The sequence below is a fragment of the Vespula vulgaris genome, chromosome 1 (genome assembly GCF_905475345.1).
Source record: "Vespula vulgaris chromosome 1, iyVesVulg1.1, whole genome shotgun sequence".
In the NCBI taxonomy this organism is placed as follows: domain Eukaryota; kingdom Metazoa; phylum Arthropoda; class Insecta; order Hymenoptera; family Vespidae; genus Vespula; species Vespula vulgaris.
Window position 1 is genome coordinate 12,204,758 of NC_066586.1, and position 13,058 is coordinate 12,217,815.

The 13,058-nt window shown below is 34.6% G+C and overlaps 1 protein-coding gene across 4 annotated transcripts in view; it reads left to right on the forward strand.

Annotated features, from left to right (window-relative positions):
- Positions 1-13,058, forward strand: part of LOC127061369 (prolyl 4-hydroxylase subunit alpha-2) — a 286,159-nt gene that overhangs the window by 129,542 nt on the left and 143,559 nt on the right. Inside the window, exon 1 of one of the 4 annotated variants that reach the window (XM_050988199.1) lies at positions 9,357-9,388. The exons of the other annotated variants lie outside the window; for them this stretch is intronic. The gene's annotated coding sequence lies outside the window, so the exon portion shown is untranslated. Of the gene's footprint in view, positions 1-9,356; positions 9,389-13,058 lie in introns of those variants that run through there. 4 annotated transcript variants of the gene reach the window in all.

A 13,058-nucleotide genomic window follows, 5' to 3' on the forward strand; every position in this document is an offset into this window, starting at 1 on the left:
CGTGTCTCGCACGTGCCGATCTTAGTTCTTCTCAACTTTCTCTCTCTCTCTCTCTCTCTCTCTCTCTCTCTCTCTGTCTCTCTTTTTCTTTCTCTTTCTCAGACATATCTTTATCTCTATCATTTTGGCACCAACCCTCCGGAATTTTCGTGGTACCGTTAAAATCTAACCGACTAGAAATCTCGAGCCTCTTAAAGTGAATCTCATTAGAGAGAGGGGGATGATGGTAGAGAAGGGGGAGGGTGAGGGTGAAAGGCGTTACTTAGTTTGCACTGTTCATTACGAGCGAGCATTGAATAATCCACGGACTTAAGCGAGTATTAATAAGTATACGGGAATAAATTGCTTAAGGGACTTGGGTTAGGTCTCTTTCTCTCTCTCTCTCTCTTTCTCTCTCTCTCTCTCTCTCTCTTTCTCTCTCTCTCTCTCTCTCTCTCTCTCTCACCTTATCTTCTTCCCTTGATTTAATTTCTAGTTTAACTCTTACCGCGAACGATGGTCCATTATCATGCAAAGCTGCTTTGTGTTGCTGATGAAATTATAGGAATTCTATGTTACGGCGATATTTCCTAATATTCTTGTCTAGACGGAGTTGTCAATTACGATACGATATTTTCCTATTGCGAAAAGTGTACTCTCGGAAACATTAAGATACATTGCTATCATTCATAGAGTTTTCACGAAGTTTATCTTCTTTTTCTTGCTAATCGTTATTCCTTTACAAATATAATTGATATTATCATGCTTTTAAAATGAAACGAGAAAAAAGTAAATTTTTTTTCTTCGTATCGTATTATATCAATTCTTTTCTAATCTTTTTAATTTCGTAGGTTTTTAATACTAATCGTATGAATTATTTATTTTGATAGACATAAAATTTTTCATAAATTAGAAATGGACGACATCGATGCTAAGAATCAAATCAATTAAAGAGACGAAGAAATTTTGTTGAGTACACTAGAAACGTAAAAGCAGCGGACAAACTTGATTACTTTTATCTGAAACTTTATTTCGCTTTTACGATGATGGTTTAATATCTACTCGATAATGGTATAATTAATACTCGTGCCTTTTACGCGTACGTGATAATTTTCTTAGTCGGAAAATATATATTTGCGATACTTTAATTCAGAGAAAAAGATTTCTACTTTGAAATTGGACTTTTTCAAAGAATGAAAATTTGTTTTGCTCTTGATACTCAATAACATTTATTGACATTTTAACGCGTGTCTCCTATATGATCTTTCGAAACAGAGCGAATGTTATATCATTATTTAATAACGTGTTCGACGTGAATATTAAAATATTAGTACTAACGAATACATTACACGTGAAAGATATATACGTATATAATAATTATAAACATCACTTGTAATCACTTACATCACACTGTAAGTGGTAGAGCTTATTTTATTGAATGAATTAAAAAAATTAATTTATTTGTAATATTCATAATTATAGAATGATTTTAAATACAAAAGACATTTTTAGATTGGTGCGTTTTTTATCTTTAAAACATAATTAATCGTTTATATTGTATAAAGTAATGCACGATTAGACGATTTATTGGTTTTGATCGATAAATAATATCGAAAATTTTATTACTTCTTATCTAAATAAATTATACTAAAATTTGACCGAATGATTTAATGTTCAGATTAGTTTAATTAACAAGTAAAGGATGTTCGAAAACAAAGAGTTACACCTCCTATTATACATTTTCGAAGATTAAATTCCGTGCGTAATCCTTGTAGAAAATCAATATGCCTGAAGAGTTCGCGTCGATCAGGCGACGTACTACATACGTCCTTGTTCTTATTTGATTTTAACTATCCACCAAATTTACGAGCACCCTTTCGCGCGAGTAGGAAGCCGATGAAGGGTGAAAGGGATGATTCGGGGCACGTGTAACGCACGCGACGAGAATAAACGATTGAATTGCTATTTCGTAGAGAATTTAAATGCGTTTTAACGTCTTACAAATTTTAGTCTTTTGCCGTGAAGACGAGATCGGATATGGCCATTAGGAACAATCAAGCCCGCCAATTAATTTTCTTTTACTTTCTTTGCAATTTTTTTTATATCTCATTTTGCCTTTTTTCTTTTTTTCTCTCTTTTTCTTTTCTTTCTGTTTCTTTTTTCTTTAGTTTAGTTTTCACGTTGCAAAATTTAATATGGTCCTAAGTCACCCTGGATGGTTTTTCATGCGTAAAAACGTGCGACGACGACGAGGACGACGACGATGACGACGACGACGACAAATCTACAAAGGGAGAAAACTCGTCTGACGAAGGTGAAAGGGCGTAAAAGAGGAGAGATGAAAGGCAACGCATGGAGGTTAAGCGTTTCTCTTATAATTTTACAGGGATAACTCTCCGACAAATATTCCGAGGACATTTTAATTAACGTGTTTGTGAAATGTATGCTTATAGGATGCCCTCCATAATTATGTTCCTTTTTTTTTCCTTTTTTTTCTTCTTTCTTTTTTTTTAAAGAACTAACATTATCGTCATTACTGTCATATTTGTTATAGATATATCTAATTTAACTAGTTTATATATAATTTGGATGTTGTCTTTTTATATTTCCTTGATTTTCTTCTCTCTCTCTCTCTCTCTCTCTCTCTCTCTCTCTCTCTCTCTCTCTCTAATTTTTAGAAAAAAACTATGGAAGAATTAAATTTGTTATAATTATATATATATATTCAATTTAATTGGATTAATGTAGTATCAATTTTGTTTCTAAAATAACTTTTTAATGTCTCTCAGAACAAACGTATAAAAAAATGATTCACTGTCACGTTTATTTATTACAGATATTTAACTTCATTGAACTAATGCAGTTTCAATCTCGCTTTCAAAATTTTCTGTTTGTTTCCTTTCTTTTCTCTTTCTCTTTCGCACGAACATATGAAAGAATCGACTGTTACGATTATTACACATTGTATCTTACAAAGTAAACTCGTCAATGTTAATTCTCAATTTTCAATTAATATTCATGCATACGTACGTGTATTTGTGTACGTACGAAATCTTTTAAAAATGAAAAAGAAAAAAGAATAGTTAAAAGAGATAAATGTAGACTAAAAAACGATTTGAAAGAAGGAAAAATGCTTTCTCGTATTTTTTCTTTTGGCTCGATACAGAACGAAAAAAATATTTTATTACCGTGGGTGAATGTATACGAAACGAATGGCACTTCCGTAAAAGCACTCTAACCGACTATTTCGCTGTATATTTCCGACAACGATGAGCGCTAAAAGCGCAGTCCATTAAAAGTTTTGTAATCTCTCACAACCGAAACGCGGACGAATACTCACTCGGTATCGCTAATTGACACCGTTGTCTATTAAGCACGAGCACGCATTATTCGCGACTAAGAGTTCCCCGACTCGACTCGACTCGATTCGACTCGACTCGATTCGACTCTACTCGACTAACGGCTAACAATCGAAATTATACCGATCGTATAATTGCTATCTAATTACCATACAACTACTATTACTACCATTGCTACCACCTTCTAATCGTTCACTAAGCTTCGTCATAATTATGACGTACATGTATAGATATCCATGTCCATTCATTATTTCTACGATCTAACATCCGTCACTTTGATTTCCAACAGTTAGTAATTTATTGATATATAACACCTGTTGCCAGGAAGTTACGTTTATAATTAACATTCGTAACGTAATTGTTCTCTAAAATATATAGAAACTTTGTTCGGATATATTACAGAGTTTTTCAATGTTACTACGATATCGTTTAATACGATACTTGGTATTGTTAACAAGTATTCTTTTAATTATTCTGACTTTATTAATTCATAATCGATCATAAAAATGATTTAATTGGAATAATCATTAATATTCACATTTCGTGTTCATATTTCGTATACATTCTTATGCGTCAGAACATATATGACATATACATCATGCACATATATGATGAACATAATTTATAATAATAAAAGAAAAAAAATGTCTCATCTCAAATGGTTTTTTTCAATTCTCCAAAAATGTCCTTGATAAATTCGACACATGACAACCGATCGATAGATTTCATTCGTATTAAAATAATATAATATATAATTACTTTTGACAAAACGTTTAATAAAATCTTGCTTTCTGTCGGAAATTTATGTACTAGTTATATGTGTCAATTGTATTTATTCTCTATTTGTCGCGAAACGAATGCGTACCGATGTCGTATCTAACACGGAACACTGTGATATATCGTATAAATATGAGATACTGAAAAGTGTGAGTTCATAGCCTACTAAACTATTTACTCTAACGTATACGAATCCGATTGTTATGTACGTGTGATAGAGGTATAAACTACACAAGTGTGTATATATATATATATATATATATATATATATATATATATATCAAAACGATAGGAGTATAGTGAAAACAGTGTTTCCTAGTGGCACTTGTAGTTCATATTATGTTCATACCTGTCGTTGAAGTCGCACACGTTTCAGCTAAAAGTGATGAAGTCATAAAAACGAGCTTCTCAATTCTTAAAAATATTTGATCTCTCTATACGTGAGCTTTCCTTTTAATTTTTCATTTGGTACCGAGTAAAAAGGAGTTCTAATTTCGAGAGAGAATACTAGAGAGATGCTTTTATCCTAAGAGTTCGCGCGAATTTTGAAATCCTCAAAGCTCGCTCCCCCTCGAAAGAATATTGGCCAGGGATAGCTTGTTGCGAGAAAAGACGGATACTTGCTATACCTACAACGAAGACGAAGTACTATCGTCTAGTACTCTATTCAGTTTTCCACTACACTATCGGTCTTCTTTCCTCTCCTCCGTCTCTCCGCTCTCTTCAAATGGCGTGTCCGTGTCGTTCATTCTCTCGCTGGTAACATCTCTTATTTTGCATTTAAAACGAAAATTAAGCGCAGTTCGCTGACAGAGGAGAGGACGCTTTTCATTACACTCGCACGGCAACACCTGGCTGAACTTAAGGGATTTTTTAAAATCTTTTTTTTTTTCGTCCCTTTTCTCTCTCTCTCTCTCTCTCTCTCTCTCTCTCTCTCTCTTATTGTTTAAATAATGAAAATAAATTTTCAGGACACAAAAAAGAGAAAAACAAGGAAAAGAAGTAGAAAAATATTTATTAGATTTTCTATGAATTATTACCAAATACAAAAAAGAAAAAAATATTCTGCAAATTGAATACATGTACGTTGATTAATTTTGAGAGCTATCGATATAAAATTCTTTAACTGGATCGTTGCAGTTTTACAGTGCGTTCGAACGATTTATGAAATAAAGGGGTTTTGAATTTATCGTTTTGTTTCGTACCAATCTAGAGTTTTATCGATCTTCTCGTGCATTTTCAATATAATGAAGCAACAGTCGTTTTATTGGTCGTTCAACGGAAACGAATGTAAATCTCGACGTTCTCGTCGATAAATTTGTCTACTCGCGATAATCACTATCGTGATATTTTCCAAGTTAAACGAAGGAAGCGTTATTTTAATTAGTGACGTGGCACGCGTTTTTTAGCTCCTTCCTTTTTTTTCTCTACAAGAGGTAAAGATAAGCTCGAAAAGAGAGGAAGTTGGAAAAAATTCGAGGAGCTTATGAACGTAAATACAGGATGAGTCGTTCGAATGACTCATATAATAAAGCGTAGGATTCATTAAAAAATTGAAGTAACTCTCGATGTAGTCGCGTTTTAAACATTTTCACGAAACGTTGAGAAAAAAATATATATATATATGTATATGTAAGTACTTACTTATTAAGAGAAAAAATGAGAGAAAAAGAGAAAGAAGAAGAAAAAAAGTAAGAAGAAACGAGAGGAAAAACAAAGTTGTCCTCGCTTTTGTTAGGATCGTTGTGGCCGAGTAATGAATGGGACGAGCCTTAATCAGCGGCAAAAGGCCGTCGGACACTTGCTTGCTCGACGGATACAGCCTTTCATGCTTTATCATTAGTCTCTCCGTCTGAGGTTTAGGGTTGCTTTTAATGAGACGTGCCAGAGTTCGTTCTTGATATTCACACAACGATGTTCTTAAGTATGTGAATTATTATTTCTCTGGAAAAGAGGAATTTTCTCTCTCTTCGTCTCTCTCTCTCTCTCTCTCTCTCTCTCTCTCTCTCTCTCTCTCTCTCTGTCTGTCTGCTTTTTCGCATGTTTATATATATATATGTATGTATGTATGTATGTATGTATGTATGTATGTATGTATGTATGTATATGCATATACGTCTTTATCCGCCGTTTCGACCTGATTCCTATTATTCACACGAAATCGTATTGTTTTATTATTGTGTTTGTAAGTAACTACGAACCGTTTGATATTTTAATAATAAGCGAAAGAATAATGTCAACTCGAATAATTATCTATATGGATTTCTTTTTCTTTTTCTTTTAAAAATTTTGCAAATTGATTTTTTGTCAAATGTTGTTCGGTTGATACATTTATTATAATTATGACGTATAGGAATATTGTAATTTAATAAGTGGGACAAAGAAATTGATAATATAAACGTTTCTTTAGGTTTGGGTATCTTGAAACGATTAGAAAATTCGCTTATTAATTTTAATAAAGTTCTCAACGAAGAAGTCATTTTGGGATCGAAGAAATGCGAAAGAAAAACGTTATATGTATATATGTATATAAAAAAGAAAATATGAAAAAATGAAAAAGTATCCCAACTCGTTGAAATTCTATCTAAAATTTATTACCTTCATTTGTAATATGTGAATACTGAGAAAGGGATAGAGAGACCAACAACTTCAACGATCAAAAGCAACTTGCGGGAAATTAATGCGAGCGATCGGAAGTTTAATCGGATCGAAAATGTGTTCCCGAGTCGGTGCCTTTCGACGTTTCCCCTCCTATGTATTTATACGATCTAGACTCTGGAATATGCGTATATATACATAGATACATACATACATACATACGTACATACATGCATACATACATACATACATACATACATACATACATACATACATACATACATACATGTATGCATACATACATACATACATACATACATGCATGCATGCATGCATGCATGCATACATACATGCATACCTTCATACATATATACATACGTTCATACGTACATACATACGTACATACATACATATATAAATAAATACATATGTATAGACGTCACACGAATAGTTGACGGTGGTTGTTACACAGTAGAGATATAGAAAGCGAGCATCACTCGGCACGTTGTAAACTCGAGTGACGTGGTTTTGAAACGTAACTCCCACCCAATCTTCTCTTTCCCGTCTTTCGTTGGAATTCGCAGCATCCTTCGTTCTGTCTCGTTCGGTTTGGGATGGCTCCCAAGAGATAGAGAGAGAGTGAGAAAGAGAGACAGACAGAGAGAAAGAGAGAAAGAGAGAGGGAGACAGGAGATAGGCTCTGCGAGCACTCGAGCAGGAATTCGATACTGCGAGTGCTTGAAATCGCAACGCACATCATCCTGTCTTCTCCTTTCTATTTATCTTCTGATGTTTTTTCGTTCTCTTTTTAAGATGTGTGTGTGTGTGTGCGTGTGTCTGGATGTGTGTATATGTGTAGTGTGTGTATATGGATGTGTATGTGATGTGTGTCCCTCCATTTGTAGAGATGAAGCAAGTTGTCTCTTTTCCAAAGATATTTCTTTCACGAGCTTTTTAAAGCTCCCCGATTGTCTCCATTTGTGGACTTACGAAGTTTTCTCTTTTTGTTCCTCCCCATTTTTTTTCTTATTTTTATTTATTCAGTTTTTTTCTTTTCGAAACTCCTTAAGATCTTAAAAGATCGAGGATTTTTGAAAGAATGAGTTCGATGCTTAGAAGGATTCAGAAAAAGAGAAAATTAGGATTTCCGACAATCGTACTTTTTCGTTTCTTTTCTTTTCTTTTCTTTTCTTCTTCTTATTCAGTTCAAGATATAAAACTTTTGAGGAAACCATGAGAAAGACTTGTTTATAAGCGTTTGTATGATTTGCAGAAAAAACGAAGGGAAAAGAGAGAAAGAAAGAGTTAGGATGCGACGAGGCGAATATTCGCGAGTGGGAAACACTTTTGATCGATGGTGTTTCTTGAAGTTTCAGAAAGTATGGAATAAAGAATTGAATGTGTACGCGCGCGCGTGCAAAAGGAAGAAACAACTTTCGAATGTATTCGACTATAGAATCCGGTCAAATATCATCGAGAATTTCTATACATTCTATTGCGAGGAAAACGTTGTAATAATAATAATTATTATTGTTATAATAATAATAATAATAATAATAATAATAATAATTACATAATAACGATAATTACTATTAATATATATATTAATAATTATTATTAATCATAATAATTATATATAATCGGATGAACCAAACAATGATTTTACAATCGTCCGTATTTAAACATCAACTGCGTCGGACAAAAAATCAAAAAACAATGTCCATATACAACTTTGTAGTTTGATCGTCGTGAGAGATGATAAAAAAAAAGAATGCGTTTGATACGATCAATGTTCCATACCACCAGCACCCCGATCGATCGAATTTTAACAAAGGATGGACGCAATGGGAGATAGAATCTCCCGCGTGTCTCTTTCTCCCTTGAATTGAAAGCAAATTAAATTGGAGTGTGCGATTACAAAACAATCATTCTTAATTAGACACGAGCGAAATACTTCAAAGGACACAATGGGCATCGAAAGCCGAACGGGATTCCGGTCGGTCCATCCAGTACGAACAAATTAATCGAGCCTTCCGTTTCAACTCTATGACGCATACATAACATCTAGTCACATCTCTATCTAACGCTTTTCTTTTTTTCAAATACATACGCTACTAATCCACACATAAACCCACACATAAACCCAGACGTTCTCGTTTTGTGGACTAGTTATTCTCTATGCTGTGCACGTTGTTCACATGCTCGTTTATATTTATCCATTTGCAATCATATACGCATCCTATACGATCCACTTATCCACAAAACACGGGAATATTCGTAGTATTTACATCGGTACGATCGCGCATACATGGACGGGATAGTTTTAAAGGTGTTTTCATAAATATATCTATCGTATATGCATATTAGCCCTATGATATAGCTAGCTTTACAACTGGAAACGGTTTCGTGGTAATCGTAAATGATATTATATAGTCCAAGGATAATAATCATTTTCATGCTAAATGAAAATACGCGTTTGACTCGGTCCGCATAGTTATTCGACTCGGTTGTAGTTAGAATTTCCATTCGTGTAAACGTCACTTTGTCTAACGTTAAGAATTAAAGGATCTCCAAGAGAATACGAGGGGAATTATTGCTGATTGTTGCAGGTGCCGGTGATGTTCGAGATGGTTGTAACAGACTATAGGGCACGTAATACCTGACAGAAACATAACGTAGGTGTATTACTATTACCGCGACGTGAACACTAGTATACCTATTCCTTGTAATAACCATACTCTGCGAAGTCAGACTTGTTATTTCGGCGATGCGACAAGCACTAAACGTGCACCCGATTTTCCTGCTATCTAGATCGTCATGTTCTACTCCGTTAGAACATATTTGTTACGTCTTCGTACGTTTCAATAGTGTTACGAATTTTCAATTTGTTCGAAGGATATTATTTTTGATTAATTGAAATGTCTTCTCATGTATCTGTATATTCGATCAATACGCATACGAATGATTGTTTATTTTATTTTATTTATTTATTTATTTATTATTTTTTGTTATAGATACTTTAGACAATGATTTTTGCGATGATATGATCAATACTGGACTCATATAAAACTTTGAAATTCTCATCGAGGGGTATGAAGGATATTCAGAAATGAAAAACAAATATTGAAAACGAATTAAATTTGATAATAGTAAAAACGAAATGAAAAGATCGAACACATATACGCACACAGTCATATAAATAAAAAGATAAAAAGTAATAACTTAACCATTAATCTCTACGAATACTAACGCGTTAAATTTTTTTCTATCACTCGAACTACGTTAAGCGATCTCTGGTCTCAATAATTTGATTTCTTTTAACTCTTAGATCGCACGCAACAATCAGCAGTGGTATGCCTTTGTGTTCGCAGTAATAATTACGAAACCGTTCCTTCTCATTCATAAAGGTGTGAAGGTAATTGTCTCGTGACTCAGAAGTTTAACGATTCGTGGGACACTAGAAAAGTTCAAGTAATGGGCTAATTAACAGAGAAAGGGTGTGTCCTTGGAATGACCGATAAGATTACACTCCGAGAAAATGAATTTCTACGAATGAATTAGTCGTCGTGATGTGTTCGATTTACCTAATCTCACGATACTGATGATTAATCTTTTTCACGAAATATTTAACATAATTGCTGGTTAACGTTCGTTATGACAAAAATTATTTTTTAAGAAGAACTTTCTTTGCCACCGCACTATTCTAATTATGGTTCTACTTTTTTTCTTTTCTTTTCTTTTTATTTTATTTATTTATTTATTTATTTATTTATTTTTCTTTCATTTTTAATATTAACACCCAGAATTATACGAGTATGCGAAATTTTGAGAAATGAGAAGTCTTCATCTCATGAAATACTTATTCGTTGCATAGTGAAAACTAAAAGCACGGACGGAGAGGAATGCGCCCACGCGTACACACATATACGCGTGTATAAATATCACACAGATACATGTCATTGTAAAGTGTAACGGAGGAACGAGTAAAAGTACGGAAAAATGAGGATGAAAAACGTGATATTTCTGGGCAACCTTCTTTCTCTCACTTTCTCTCTCTCTCTCTCTCTCTCTCTCTCTCTCTGTCTGTCTCTCTCTCTCTCTCTCTCTCTCTCTCTCTCTCTCTCTCTCTCATTGCATATTCAATGCGATAGCACGTACTCACGTGTGTATCTGACGCAGTAACGAATAAAAAGAAGAAACGAGAAAGAGAGAGAGAGAGATGCACACTGTCCGTTTCTTTCTGACGTACGATCCTAGAAACAAGGGGGTCGTAGAAGCAAAAGGGTGGGGATGATTCAGGAAACTGGCACTATGGAAGTACCGCGAGAAGGCGGAAAGTGAGATTAAACGACGATGAAGTGGATACCTGGACCTTTTCTTTTTTTTTTTCGTTTTTCGTCGTGGGAAATTGAAGAACCTCCGACTGTCGACTCCGGCGAATTTTTATTTCGAAACGAGAGCACTACGTTCGTATATATACGCCGTCCTTTCTGCTTTATATGTACTTATGCGTGTTTGTGTGCGCCTATATACGCCCGTATGTTGTGTATGTATATATGTGTGTGTAGCAGTAGTACCGGAAGAAATCTTTTTGTAAAGAGGCTTAGTGGAAACGTATATATCCTGGAAATTTTTACTAATTTCGTTCGCCTCGATGTTATATTATTTTCTTTTTTTTATTTTTCTCTCTTTCTTTCTTTTCTTCTTTTTTCTCTTTTTTCTCCCTCTCCTTCCCCTTCTCCCCTTTTTAATGGTACAAAGCGCTCGGATTTGATAGCTCTTGAAATGTGCAGAATCTCCGCTAGGTCGAAAAGAGGATGAGAGAGGAAGTGGATATATCGTGGAAAAATGGTGATTTTTGTTAATCCTCTTTCGGCGAAGGAGAAATTCATTTCATGAAAACAACGAGCAGTCTATGGATAAATCGTTTTGCAAATTGTTTTTCTCTCTTGCTTTTTCATTCTCTCTCTCTCTCTCTCTCTTTCTTTCTCACTCTCTCACACACACACACTGTCCATTCTTTCTGTTGATTTTAAACGACGGTCTTTAGAACGATTACAGAGACGGATAAGTTTGATGAAGTTGCGGGAACTCGCTAAATTCAGTAGCGCGATCTTCAATTCATTGTCTTTTAAAGCACGGCCTGTTACTTTAAAGAGAAGAAAAGCGGGCAAATCGAATAATTGTGAAATTCATGAGGGAGCGCGCGAGCGCGCTCGCCTCTGCTCTTACCCCGCACCTTCCGCCTACCGCCCACATTGAAAAGAGCAAGAGAAAGATAGAGAGAAAAGTCTTTCTTCTCTCGTGTGTTCCTCTCAAGTCGTTCCTCTTGGCCGTCGCCAGAAGGAAAAGTCAGCGAGAAGTACTTACTTACCTCTTAAGCCATTTAACTACTGATCGTATATTCGAATTCTTGAATCAGGCGTATTGCGTTTTCCCGCCATTATGTTTTCTCTATTCGCTTATTTTTCCTTTTTTTTTCTTTCCTGTTCTCTTTTCAAAAACCGAATACTTTTTATTCTCATCAAAACCTTATTTAAATAATAATCGCACGACGAGTCACAGCGATAATCGTACATACAAAATGACGTCCAGTAATAGATAGGTAATCGATAAAATTTAGTATGATTATTAATTCTTGATGAAATAATATGATAATATTGTTATCGGGATATTTTCATTGTTTCTTGAAAATCCTCGTCAAATTTCTCATAGGAGTTCAACCTTCTGGAAATATAATGAGGAGAGAAAGATATATTCATAAAGCTTACAAATCCGACAGAACGTGTTAATTTGTTTTTCTTTAAGTGGGGAACAATCGATAGGTTGATATCGTTATCGTACGTTTATTAACATTTGACACATTGTATTATAAAATTTTATTGCAAAATTCACGCATGTGTGGTTTAATATTAAACTCTCTCGATGTGTATTGTTCGCGGTATATCGGTACTAATTGTTCTCTTGACGTAACGATAAAAGAAGAGAAAAACAAAAGGAAAAGAGAGAGAGAGAGAACATGAAAAAATAAATTTCACAAAGTTTATAAAAATCATATCCAATAGAAAATGTTGCTTTTTGGTAGAATTCGTTAATTTGCGTAGGTTTTAGCAATGGAACATAGGATGAGAGAGAAAAGAGAGGAGAGGTCTTTGGCAAGAAGATGGGGTTTATGGGAGAATTTCCCCTCTCCTCATCCTCCTCTTCGCGAGAGACACAAAGCAGGGCTTTAGTGTAACGACGTTGTAGCAATGGCGCTACAGTTACATACCTGCCTGTACTCGCTCGAATTAATCGCGGTAATCGCCGGTAGAAGGGAGTCGAAATTTCCATAATTCTCACAAT